At 37.8% G+C, this 14,748-nt stretch overlaps 1 pseudogene; it reads left to right on the top strand.

Moving 5' to 3' along the window:
• Nucleotides 1–3,314: 3,314 nt before the first annotated feature.
• LOC123935799 lies at nt 3,315–13,760 on the top strand (annotated as a pseudogene).
• Nucleotides 13,761–14,748: the final 988 nt, after the last annotated feature.

Here is a 14,748-nt window from a genome sequence, read left to right as displayed (position 1 = left end):
TCCATTGGTCAATGAGCCTCAATCCATTACTTCACAATCCTCCCAATTCTAACAACTATCAGCATTATCAAGAAGAACTTATTAAAATGAAGTCTTTGTAGTATATAATTACTTTCTTCTTGTAAACCAAAAATTGAGAACTCCATCTCCCTAAGACTCAAGGAAGAAGTAATAGCCCACCATCAGCACTCAAAGCTGACATTCCAACTAAACTATTCCCTGATTTCTCATTATTTCAATTCATATATTTAAAAAAAATCTACTGTGCTTCCCCAATATGTATTTTTGGTTGCATTAATGGTTTACTCCATGCATAGAAGCATGTACATGCTATGATTGATTTTACATATGTGCACCTCACCTAGACCACGAGCTTGATCACCAGGCATTGAGAAAACATCAATCCTTGCGTGATGTGTACCTGTTCTTGCTCCAGGCCCATCGAATGTGGGGATTTCTACAATGAAACTATATGGGCATCTGGTCCTTACTTCAGGGCCATGATAGTCCTCAATCCAATCCTACTATACCTTCAAATGGGACATCTCAATGGACTAATGACTAATAAGTCCATAATCACACAAAACTGTGGTATCATGCATTTGGTATTTTTTTAATTTTTCGGGGGAGGGGCTGGTATCACTCAGCTATGGCTGCAAAGGCCTCGTCGCATTCAAATAACTTGTAGCTGGGCTTAATCATCATCATTTATCTGCATCGCACAACGATAAGTTGCCATTCAGTTAAAGGTAACAGGACATACACACGTATACACGTACACACATACACATGTACACATGTACGTGTATTCAACAGATAGAAACTAGCTAAATCAAACTCCCTTTCCCCCCATAACTTCAAAAGTATACAAACACTTAAAATTGTCCTGCAAAACCCCCAAAACAGAACTAAGCACATGCAACATATATAAGAAGCCACTTATACTGATACTCCATACATTAATCTCTATCACTAATTTACCTAGAATACTCTATTCAAGAAAGCTATCTATAGATGTAATACCCCACATCTAATACCCCCTATGAACTTACATTTAATACTAATAATTAAATTACAATGCCTAAACACCTTAACATTAAATAATCTAATCCTACACCTGTTAATGTAGCTTATTAAATAAAACAAGGCACTGAAAATGCCTAGAAGAGTCATAAGACTCCATAAACATAAAGGTTTCGTCCTAGCCTTCCTATAGATTATTAACAGAATTACACATGCAAGTCTCCACATCCCAGGGAAAATGCCCTCTAGATCCCTAAACTGATTAAAAGGAGCGGGTATTGGGGCACCTGGGTGGCTCAGTGGGTTAAATCCTCTGCCTTCGGCTCAGGTCATGATCCCAAGGTCCTGGGATTGAGCCCCACATCAGGCTCTCTGCTCTGTGGGAGCCTGCTTCCTCCTCTCTCTCTGCCTGCCTCTCTGCCTAGTTGTGATTTCTCTCTGTCAAATAAATAAAATATTTTAAAAAAAGGAGCGGGTATCAACAACATTAAATAAGTAGCTCTTAACACCTTGCTCAAACACACCCCCACGGGATACAGCAGTGACAGAAATATAGCCATGAACGAATCTTTTATTAAGTCATGTTAACATTAAGAGTTGGTAAATTTCGTGCCAGCCACCACGGTCACATTAACCCAAATTAATAGGCTCACAGCATAAAACATGTTAAGTACTACATCACACTAAAGTTAAAATTTAACCAAGCCGTAAAAAGCTACTGTTAACATAAAATATACCACAAAAGTGACTTTATTGTTTCCGACCACACGATAGCTGAGACCGAAACTGGGATTAGATACCCCACTATGCTCAGCCCTAAACATAAATAATTTGTACAACAAAATTGTCTGCCAGTGAACTACTAGCAACAGCTTAATAAAGGACATGGTGGTGCTTTACATCCCTCTAGAGGAGCCTGTTCTATAATTGATAAATCCTGATAAGCCTCCCCACTTCTAGTTAAGTCAATCTATATACCAACATCTTCAGAAAGCCCTCAAAAGAAAGAAAAGTAAGCATAATAATTACACACTTAAAAGTTAGGTCAAGGTGTAAACCAGGAAGTGGGAAGAAATGGGCTAAATTTTCTCATCAAGAATATGGTCACGAAAGTTTTTATGAAAACTAAAAACTAAAGGTGGATTTAGTAGTAAATTAGGAGTAGAAAGCTTAATTGAAGAGGGCCATGAAGCATGCACACACTGCCCATCATGCTCCTCAAGCAATACACCCAAACACTACATAATAGAGACTAAACCAATAACTCAAGAGGAGATAAGTCATAATAAGGTAAGCATACTGGAAAGTGAGCTTGGATAAATCAAAGCTAGCTTAGTTAAAGCATCTGGCTTACACACAGAAAATTTCATACACCAATGACCACATTGAACCAAAACTAGCCCAACCAACCACTAACTCAACGACTACAATAAGCCTCTAAGCAAAATATTCCATTACATCATGATAGTATAGGAGATAGAAATTTTACTTAGAGCTATTGAGAAAGTACCATAAGGGAATGATGAAAGAAAGTTTAAAGTAATAAACAGCAAAGATCACCCCTTATACCTTTTGCATAATGAGCTATCTAGAATAATTTAGCAAGGAGATATTAAGCTAACTCCCTCCAAACCAGATGAGCTACCTATGAACGATCCACAGGAATAAACTCACCTATGTTGCAAAATAGTGAGAAGATTTATAGATAGAGGTGAAAAGCCCAACAACCCTGGTGATAGCTGGTTGCCCAGAATAGAATCTCAGTTCAACTATAAATTTACCCAACAAATCCCAAAATTATAATGTAAATTTAAAATATAATCTAAAAGGATATAGCTTTTTAGAATAAGGATACAACCTTACTTAGAGTGTAAAGTTAAATAAAACCATTAGGCCTAAGAGCAGCCACCAATTAAGAAAGCTTTCAAGGTCAACAACCCAACCCTCTTAATTCCAAAAATCTGAAACCAACTCCTAACGTACTCCTGGACTAATCTGTTTAATAATAGAAGCAATAATGCTAGTATGAGTAACAAGAAACATTTCTTCTTGAATAAGCTTATAACAGTAAATGAATATCCACTGATAGTTAACATGATAAAAATAAACTACTAATAAAACACTTATCAAATCAATTGTTAGGTATGCAACAAGGAAAGATTAAAAGAAGTAAAAGGAACTCGTCAAGCACAAACCCCGCCTGTTTACCAAAAACATCACCTCCAGCATGCCCAGTATTGGAGGCACTGCCTGCCCAGTGACACTAGTTAAACAGCCGCGGTATCCTGACCATGCAAAGGTAGCATAACCATCTGTTCTCTAAATAAGGACTTGTATTAATGGCCACACGAGGGTTTAACTGTCTCTTACTTCCAATCATTGAAATTGACCTTCCCATGAAGAGGCGGGAATAAACTAATAAGACGAGAAGACCCTATGGAGCTTCAATTAACTAGTCCATAATAAGTCTATTTAATCACCAGTTAGGAATAACACAACCTTATGAATGGATTAACAATTTAGGTTGGGGTGAGCTCAGAGATTAAAATAACCTCCGACTGATACAAATATAGAGAAATCAGTCAAAATATAGTATCATTTATTGATGCAAGAAATTTGATCAATGGAACAAGTTACCCTAGGGATAACAGCACAATCCTATTTGAGAGTCCCTATCAGCAATAGGGTTTATGACTTTGATGTTGGATCAGGACATCCCAATGGTGCAGCAGCTATTAAAGGTTTGTTTGTCCAAAAATTAAAGTCCTACATGATCTGAGTTCCGACCAGAGCAATCCAGGTCATTTTCTATCTATTACAACAACTTCTCCCAGTATGAAAGGACAAGAGAAGTAAGGCCTATTCTATCGGAATGTCTTAGGACTAATAGAGGATATAATCTTAATCTTAATAGTCCACCTTCATTTCATAGCCCTATAGATAGGACTTTTAGGGTGGCAAAGCCCAGTAATTGCATAAAACTTAAACTTTTATCCTCAGAGGTCAAATCTTCTTCCTAACATTATGTTTATAATTAATATCACTTCACTAATTGTACCTATCCTACCTGCTGCAGCCTTTCTAACATTAGTGGAACGAAAAATCCTAAGGCATGTAAAGGCCCAAACATCATAGGACCCTATGGCCTCTTGCAACCAATTGCAGATGCCATAAAACTATTCACTAAAGAACCTTTACCACCCCTAACATCATCTATCACTATATTTGTAACAGCCCCAATTCTAGCCCTAACACTAGCCCTAGACATATGAATCCCATTACCAAAACCTTACCCTCTCATCAATATAAACCTAGGAATCCTATTCATACAAGCAATATCAAGCCTAGCTATTTACTCTATTTTATGGTCTGGATGAGCCTCAAACTCAAAATATGCCCTAATTGGGGCCCTTTGAGCTGTAGCCCAAACAATTTCCTATGAAGTCACACTATTCATTATCCTCCTATCAGTATTATTAATAAATGGCGCTTTAACCCTATCCACACTTATTACTACTTATTACTACACAAGAACACCTATGACAAATTCTCCCTGAATGATCCCTAGCTATAATATGATTTATCTCAACCCAAGCAGAAACCAGTCGTGCCCCATTTGACTTAACAGAAGGAGAATCAGAATTAGTCTCCAGATTCAACATCAAAGAGGCAGCCAGATAATTAACCCTATTTTTCCTAGATGAATATGCCAACATTATTATAATGAATATCCTTACAACTATCGTGTTTTTGGTACATTCCACACCCCATACTTACTGGAACTACGCTCCATCAATTTTACCATAAAAACACTTCTACTAAGAACTTCCTTCCTATGAATTTGAGCATCCTATTCACGATTCCATTATGACCAACTCATACATTTATTATGAAAAAATTTTCTCCCCCTGACACTAGCCCTATGCATATGACATGTAGCCTTACCCATTATAACAGCAACTATTCCTCCCCAAACATAAGAAATATGTCTGACAAAAGAGTTACTTTGATTATAGAGGTTCGAGCCCTCTTATTTCTAGAATTACAGGAATTGAACCTAATCCTAAGAACTCAAAAATCTTTGTGTTACCGAACTCACATCAAATTCTACAGTAAGGTCCGCTAAATAAGCTATCAGGCCCATACCCTGAAAATGTTGGTTTATCCCCTTCCCATACTAATTAAACCACCCCATACTTACTATCATTATATCAACTGTCATTTCAGGAAACATTATAGTAATAATACGCTCTCACTGACTGACAATCTGAATTGGATTCTAAATAAATATACTAGCTATTATCACCATTTTAATAAAAAATGCAATCCATAGCCATAGAAGCATCAACAAAATATTTCCTTACCCAAGCATCTGCATCTATACTCTTAATATTAGGAATTTTATTAACCTACTATTGACAGGGCAATGAACAATACTAAATACCCCTAACCCAATTGCATCAAACATAACAGTAGCTCTGGCAATAAAATTAGGACTATCACCCTTCCACTTCTTAGTACCTGAAGTAACCCAAGGAATCCCACTATCATCAGGAATAATTCTACTAACCTGACAAAAAATCGTCCCCTTATCTATTCTATACCAAATCTCTCCATCTATAAATCCAAACTTACTAGTAACCATAGCTATTATAACCATTCTAGCAGGAGGCTGAGGAGGTCTTAACCCAATACAACTATAAAAAATCCTAGCATACTCATCAATCGCCCACATAGGTGAATGATTGCAGTAACAACATATAACCCTAACCTAACAATATTAAACCTCATAATCTACATTACAATAACACTTGGAACATTCATACTGTTCACACTCAGTTCATCTACAACCACACTATCACTATCTCATATATGAAACAAACTCCCACTAATTACCTCACTAATCCTAAGAATCATACTATTACTAGGAGTAATATCTTCCCTCTCAGGATTCATCCCTAAATGAATAATCATCTACAAACTCACAAAAAAAATATAATTGTTATATCAACATTTAGAGCAATTACAGCCCTACTAAACCTACACTTTTATATGCGGTTAACACACACAACAGCACTAACTACATTCCCCTCAATAAACACCATAAAAAGAAAATGGCAATTCGAAAACAAAACAAACAAACAAAAAAACCCTGTAATTCTTTTATCTCCACTAATTGTAACTTCGACCATATTACTTCCATTAACCCCAATAATACTAACACTGTTCTAGCAGTTTAGGTTAAAAACACCAAAGGCCTTCAAAGCCCAAAGGCCGTTCACTTAACTCTTGAATCTCACCTTAAGGACTGCAAGAGAATATCTCACATCTACTGAATGCAAATCACTTTAACTAAGTTAATCCCTTTCTAGACTAATGGGATATCATCCCAGGAAACTTTAGTTAGCAGCTAAATACCCTAGTCAACTGGCTTCAATCTACTTATCCTCCTGTGAAGGAAAAAAAAAAATGTGGGAGAGCACTGTGAGGGTTGAAGCTGCTGTTTTGAATTTGCAATTCAATGTAATATTTCACCACAGAACTTGGCATAAAGAGGACTCAAACCCCCATTCTTCAATTTACAGTCTAATGCCTTTATCAGCCATTTACCTATGTTCATAAAGCAATGATTCTCCACAAATCATAAAGAACCTTTACCTTTTATTTGATGCATGAGCTGGAATGGTAGGGACTGCTCTTAGCCTATTAATCCGTACTGAATTGGGCCAACCAAGTGCTCTACTAGGAGATGACCAATTACACTAAGTATTTTTTCCCATTTTATTTATTTTTTTAGCGTAACAGTATTCATTGTTTTTGCACAACACCCAGTGCTCCATGCAAAACGTGCCCTCCCCATACCCACCACCTGTTCTCCCAACCTCCCACCCCTGACCCTTCAAAAACCCTCAGGTTGTTTTTCAGAGTCCATAGTCTCTTATGGTTCGCCTCCCCTTCCAAATATTTTTTTTTAAAAACATATAATGTATTTTTATCCCCAGGGGTACAGCTCTGTGAATCGCCAGGTTTACACACTTCACAGCACTCAGGATAGCACATACCCTCCCCAGTGTCCATAGCCCCCTCCCCCTCTTCCAATCCCACCTCCCCCCAGCAACCCCCAGTTTGTTTTGTGAGATTAAGAGTCATTTATGGTTTCTCTCCCTCCCAATCCCATCTTGTTTCATTTATTCTTCTCCTATCCCCCTAACATACCATGTTGCTTCTCCATGTCCTCATATCAGGGAGATCATATGATAGTTGTCTTTCTCCGATTGACTTATTTCACTAAGCATGATACCATCTAGTTCCATCCACGTCATCACAAATGGCAAGATTTCATTTCTTTTGATGGCTGCATAGTATTCCATTGTGTATATATACCACATCTTCTTTATCCATTCATCTGTTGACGGACATCTAGGTTCTTTCCATAGTTTGGCTATTGTAGACATTGCCGTTATAAACATTCGGGTACACGTGCTCCTTCAGATCACTATGTTTGTATCTTTAGGATAAATACCCAGTAGTGCAATTGCTGGGTCATAGGGTAGTTCTATTTTCAACATTTTGAGGAACCTCCATGCTGTTTTCCAGAGTGGTTGCACCAGCTTGCATTCCCACCAACAGTGGAGGAGGGTTCCCCTTTCTCCACATCCTCACCAGCATCTGTCATTTCCTGACTTGTTAATTTTCGCCATTCTGACTGGTGTGACGTGATATCTCATTGTGGTTTTGATTTGTATTTCCCTGATGCCGAGTGACGTGGAGCATTTTTTCATGTGTCTGTTGGCCATCTGGATGTCTTCTTTGCAGAAATGTGTGTTCATGTCCTCTGCCCATTTCTTGATTGGATTGCTTGTTCTTTGGGTGTTGAGTTTGCTAAGTTCCTTATAGATTTTGGATACTAGCCCTTTATTTGATATGTCGTTTGCAAATATCTTCTCCCATTCTGTCAGTTGTCTTTTGGTTTTATGAACTGTTTCCTTTGCTGTGCAAAAGCTTTTGATCTTGATGAAATCCCAATAGTTCATTTTTGCCCTTGCTTCCCGTGCCTTTGCCATTGTTCCTAGGAAGATGTTGCTGTGGCTGAGGTCGAAGAGGTTGCTGCCTGCATTCTCCTCAAGGATTTTGATGGATTCCTTTCTCACATTGAGGTCCTTCATCCATTTGGAGTCTATTTTCGTGTGTGGTGTAAGGAAGTGGTCCAATTTCATTTTTCTGCATGTGGCTGTCCAATTTTCCCAGCACCATTTATTGAAGAGGCTGTCTTTTTTCCATTGGACATTCTTTCCTGCTTTGTCAAAGATTAGTTGACCATAGAGTTGAGGGTCTATTTCTGGGCTCTCTATTCTGTTCCACTGATCTATGTGTCTGTTTTTGTGCCAGTACCATGCTGTCTTGATAATGACAGCTTTGTAATAGAGCTTGAAGTCCGGAATTGTGATGCCACCAACTTTGGCTTTCTTTTTCAATATTCCTTTGGCTATTCGAGGTCTTTTCTGGTTCCATATAAATTTTAGAATTATTTGTTCCATTTCTTTGAAAAAAATGGATGGTATTTTGATAGGGATTGCATTAAATGTGTAGATTGCTTTAGGTAGAATGGACATTATCACAATATTTATTCTTCCAATCCAGGAGCATGGAACATTTTTCCATTTCTTTGTGTCTTCCTCAATTTCTTTCATGAGTACTTTATAATTTTCTGTGTATAGATTCTTAGCCTCTTTGGTTAGGCTTATTCCAAGGTATCTTATAGTTTGGGGTACAATTGTAAATGGAATTGACTCCTTAATTTCTCTTTCTTCTGTCTTGTTGTTGGTGTACAGAAATGCAACTGATTTCTGTGCATTGATTTTATATCCTGACACTTTACTGAATTCCTGTACAAGTTCTAGCAGTTTTGGAGTGGAGTCTTTTGGGTTTTCCACATATAGTATCATATCATCTGTGAAGAGTGATAGTTTGACTTCTTCTTTACCAATTTGGATGCCTTTAATTTCTTTTTGTTGTTTGATTGCTGAGGCTAGGAATTCTAGTACTATGTTGAATAGCGGTGTTGATAATGTACATCCCTGCCGTGTTCCTGACCTTAGCAGAAAAGCTTTCAGTTTTTCTCCATTGAGAATGATATTTGCGGTGGGTTTTTCATAGATGGCTTTGATAATATTGAGGTATGTGCCCTCGATCCCCACACTTTGAAGAGTTTTGATCAGGAAGGGATGCTGTACTTTGTCAAATGCTTTTTCAGCATCTATTGAGAGTATCATATGGTTCTTGTTCTTTCTTTTATTAATGTGTTCTATCACATTGATTGATTTGCGGATGTTGAACCAACCCTGCAGCCCTGGAATAAATCGCACTTGATCGTGGTGAATAATCCTTTTAATGTACTGTTGAATCCTATTGGCTAGTATTTTGGCGAGAATTTTTGTGTCTGTGTTCATCAAGGATATTGGTCTGTAGTTCTCTTTTTTGCTGGGATCCTTGTCTGGTTTTGGGATCAAGGTGATGTTGGCCTCATAAAATGAGTTCGGAAGTTTTCATTACATTTCTATTTTTTGGAACAGTTTCAGGAGAATAGGAATTAGTTCTTCTTTAAATGTTTGGTAGAATTCCCCTGGGAAGCCGTCTGGTCCTGGGCTTTAGTTTGTTTGGAGATTTTGATGACTGTTTCAATCTCCTTACTGGTGATGGGCCTGTTCAGGTTTACTATTTCTTCCTGGTTCAGTTGTGGTAGTTTATATGTCTCTAGGAATGCATCCATTTCTTCCAGATTGTCCAATTTGTTGGCGTAGAGTTGCTCATAGTATGTTCTTATAATTGTCTATATTTCTTTCGTTTTAGTTGTGATCTCTCCTCTTTCATTCATGATTTTATTTATTTGGGTCCTTTCTCTTTTCTTTTTGATGAGTCTGGCCAGGGGTTTATCAATCTTATTGATTCTTTCAAAGAACCAGCTCCTAGTTTCATTGATTTTTTCTATTGTTTTTTTTTTTTTTGTTTGTTTCTATTTCATTGATTTCTGCTCTGATCTTTATGATTTCTCTTCTCCTGCTGGGTTTAGGGTTTCTTTCTTGTTCTTTCTCCAGCTCCTTTACGTGTAGGATTAGGTTGTGTACTTGAGACCTTTCTTGTTTCTTGAGAAAGGCTTGTACCGCTATATATTTTCCTCTCAGGACTGCCTTTGCTGTGTCCCACAGATTTTGAACCATTGTGTTTTCATTTTCATTTGTTTCCATGAATTTTTTCAATTCTTCTTTAATTTCCTGGTTGACCCATTCATTCTTTAGAAGGATGCTGTTTAGTCTCCATGTATTTGGGTTCTTTCCAGCTTTCCTCTTGTGATTGAGTTCTAGCTTCAGAGCATTGTGGTCTGAAAATATGCAGGGAATGATCCTAATCTTTTGATACCGGTTGAGATCTGATTTGTGACCCAGGATGTGATCTATTCTGGAGAAGGTTCCATGTGCACTAGAGAAGAATGTGTATTCTGTTGCTTTGGGATGAAATGTTCTGAATATATCTGTGGTGTCCATCTGGTCCAGTGTGTCATTTAAGGCCTTTATTTCCTTGTTGATATTTTGCTTGGATGATCTGTCCATTTCAGTGAGGGGAGTGTTAAAGTCCCCTACTATTATTGTATTATTATTGATGTGTTTCTTTGATTTTGTTATTAATTGGTTGATATAGTTGGCTGCTCCCACGTTAGGGGCATAGATATTTAAAATTGTTAGATCTTCTTGTTGGACAGACCCTTTGAGTAGGATATAGTGTCCTTCCTCATCTCTTATTATAGTCTTTGGCTTAAAATCTAATTGATCTGATATAAGGATTGCCACCCCAGCTTTCTTCTGATGCCCATTAGCATGGTAAATTGTTTTCCACCCCCTCACTTTAAATCTGGAGGTGTCTTCGCGTCTAAAATGAGTTTCTTGTAGGCAACATACTGATGGGTTTTGTTTTTTTATCCATTCTGATACCCTGTTTCTTTTGATTGGGGCATTTAGCCCATTAAAATTCAGGGTAACTATTGAGAGATATGAATTTAGTGCCATTATTAGCCTGTAAGGTGACTGTTACTGTATATTGTCTCTGTACCTTTCTGATCTACTACTTTTAGGCTCTCTCTTTTCTTAGAGGACCCCTTTCAATATTTCCTGTAGAACTGGTTTGGTGTTTGCAAATTCTTTCAGTTTTTGTTTGTCCTGGAAGCTTTTTATCTCTCCTTCTATTTTCAATGATAGCCTAGCTGGATAGAGTATTCTTGGCTGCATGTTTTTCTCGTTGAGTGCTCTGAATATATCATGCCAGCTCTTCCTGGCCTGCCAGGTCTCTGTGGATATGTCTGCTGCCAATCTAATATTTTTACCATTGTATGTTACAGACTTCTTTTCCCCGGCTGCTTTCAGGATTTTTTCTTTGTCACTAAGACTTGTAAATTTTACTATTAGGTGACGGGGTATGGACTTTGAGGGGGGTTCTCTGCATCTCCTGGATTTTGATGCTTGTTCCCTTTGCCATTTTAGGGAAATTCTCTCCAATGATTCTCTCCAATAGACCTTCTGCTCCCCTCTCTGTTTCTTCTTCTTCTGGAATCCCAATTATTCTAATGTTGTTTCGTCTTATGGTGTCACTTATCTCTCAAATTCTCCCCTCATGGTCCAGTACCTGTTTGTCCCTCTTTTGTTCGGCTTCTTTTTTCTCTGTCATTTGATCTTCTATATCACTAATTCTTTCTTCTGCCTCATTTATCCTAGCAGTGAGAGCCGCCATTTTTGATTGCAGCTCATTAATAGCTTTTTTGATTTCAACTTGGTTAGATTTTAGTTCTTTAATTTCTCCAGAAAGGGCTTTAATATCTCCAGAGAGGGTTTCTCTAATATCTTCCATGCCTTTTTCAAGCCCGGCTAGGATGTTCAGAATCGTCATTCTGAACTCTTGATCTGACATATTACCAATGTCTGTGTTGATTATGTCCCTAGCCTTTGGTACTGTCTCTTGTTCTTTTGTTTGTGGTGATTTTTTCTGCCTTGTCATTTTGTCCAGATAAGAGGATATGAAGGAGCAAATAAACTATTAAAAGGGTGGCAAAGACCCCAGAAAAATGCGCTGTAACCAAATCAGAAGAGACCCCTAATTGTGAGGGGGAGAACGTGGATAAAAACAGGTTCTTTCAGAAAGTGGTTGATTTTCTGTTTCTAGAGTTGCTGTTCTTCTTCTCTTAGCTCCCCCATTGGATTTGTAGGTGTTTGCAATGTTTAGACAAGCTATCGAGCTGATCTCCTGCTACCTGATGTAGTCTCAGGCTGCTACTTCTCCGCCATCTTGACTCCTCCCCCTATACTAAGTATTTTTAACTGCCCATGCATTTGTAATAATTTTCTTTGTATTAATGCCAATTATGATTGGAGAATTCAGAAACTGATTAGTACCCTTAATAACTGACACACCTGACATAGCATTTCCACAAAAAATAATATAAGACTTTGACTTCTTCCCCTCTCCTTTCTTCTCCTTCCACCTTCTTCCATGGTAGAAGCAGGTGCAGGAACAGGATGAACTGTGTTCCCTCCCCTAGCAGGAAATTTAGCACATGCAGGAGCATCCGTAGACGTCATAGTCTTCTCCCTACACCTGGCAGGTGTCTCATCCATCCTAGGAACCATTAATTTTATTACTATCATAATCAACATACACCCCTCTGCAATACCACAATATCAAACTCCTCTATACGTATGATCTGTCCTGAATACAGCTGTATTTCTAGTCTTATCATTAACAGTTCTAGCAGCCGGTATTACCATAGTACTCACAGGCAGAAATCTAAATACTACCTTCTTTGACCCAGCTGGAGGAGGAGACCCTATTCTCTATCAAAACCTATTCTGATTTTTTGGACATCCCAAAGTATATATTCTAATTCTACCAGCATTTGAAATTATCTCACATGTTATAAACTATAACTCAAGGAAAAAAAAAAAAAGAACCATTTGGCTACATAGGAATAGCCTGACCAATGATATCTATCAGTTACTTAGGATTTATTGTATAAGCCCATCATATGTTTATCGTAGGAAAGGACGTCAGCACACGAGCATACTTCACCTCAGATACTATAATCATTGCAATTCCAATGGGAGTAAAAATATTTAGCTGACTGGCCACTCTACACTCGGGAAATATTTAATGATCGCCAGCTATATTATGAGCACTAGGGTTTATTTTTCTCTTCACAGTGGGCAGATTAACAAGTATTGTATTATCGAACTCATCATTAGATATTGTTCTTCATGACACATACTATGTGGTAGCACACTTCCATTATGTCCTTTCAATGGGGGCAGTGTTTGCAATCATAGGCGGGTTTGGCTATTGATTCCCACTGTTCACAGGTTACACACTAAATGCTTTTTGAACAAAAATTCACTTTACAATTATATTCATAGAAGTAAATATAACATTTTTCTCAACATTTCCTAGGCCTATCAGGAATAACTCAATGATACTCCGATTATCCAGATGCTTATACAACATGAAACATGGTGTCTTCCATGGGTTCATTTATCTCATTAATGGTAGTATTATTAATAATCTTCATAATCTGAGAAGCCTTCGCATCCAAACAAGAGGTGATAATAGGAGAACTTACTTCAACAAACATTGAATGATTACATGGATGCCCTCTTCCATATCACACATTCAAAGAGCCTACCTAAGTATTACCAAAATAAGAAACGAAGGAATAGAACACCCTAGAATTGGTTTCTAGCCAATATACTAACCACTATGTCTTTCTCAATAAAGAGATACTAGTAAAAATTACATGAATTTGTCAAAGTCAAATTATAGGTGGAAGTCCTTTATATCTCTATGGTGTACCCTTTCCAAATAGGCCTTTAAGATGCAACCTCCTCTATTATAGAAGAACTATTACATTTCTATGACCATACATTAATAATCATATTCTTAATCAGCTCTCTTGCTGTCTACATCATTTCATTAATACTAACTACTAAACTAACACATACCAGTACTATCGACACTCAAGAAGTTGAAAGAGTATGAACTATCCTACCTGCTATCATTTTAATTTTAATTGCTTTACTTTCACAATGAATCATCTGTATAATAGATGAGATCAATAATCCTTCCTTGACCGCATAAACTATGGGTCTCCAATGATACTGAAGTTATGAGTACACAGATTATGAAGACTTACACTTTGACTCCTATATAAACCCAACTGAAGAGCTAAATCCTGGAGAACTATGACAATTAGAAGTAGACAATCAAGTAGTCCTCCCAATATAAATAATAATCTGCATACTAATTTTGGAGACACAATGCAGCACTCTGCCTGCCCAGCAGAAGAAAAAATTGCCCTATGGGGTTACCCAAATACCCCAAATGAGGATCAACCTGCACAGCCCCGACGACACCCCAGTACCATAGGCTACCCTGTGTACTACTGCTCTGTCTGACACAGACTGAGCCAAGGCCTCCCATCAGCAACCCAGACAGCTGGCCACATATCCAGCAGAACAGACTTGCCATGGCCCTAGGCTGTCATCTCTACTCAGCCTTGGTTTTCAGGCATCTGACCCTAGACCTTATCTCAGATGCCTGCATATGGAGGAAACTAATGCAGAAAACAGAACTCCTCCTTTGCCCTGGCAGGAAACCTTGTTGTTGGGAAGGGTATAAAACCCTCAGAGCAGA

This window comes from Meles meles, chromosome Y, assembly GCF_922984935.1.
Source record: "Meles meles chromosome Y, mMelMel3.1 paternal haplotype, whole genome shotgun sequence".
Classification (NCBI taxonomy): Eukaryota; Metazoa; Chordata; class Mammalia; order Carnivora; family Mustelidae; genus Meles; species Meles meles.
Note: the sequence above shows the minus strand (reverse complement) of the source record. Positions and strands in the feature narration are given on the sequence as shown.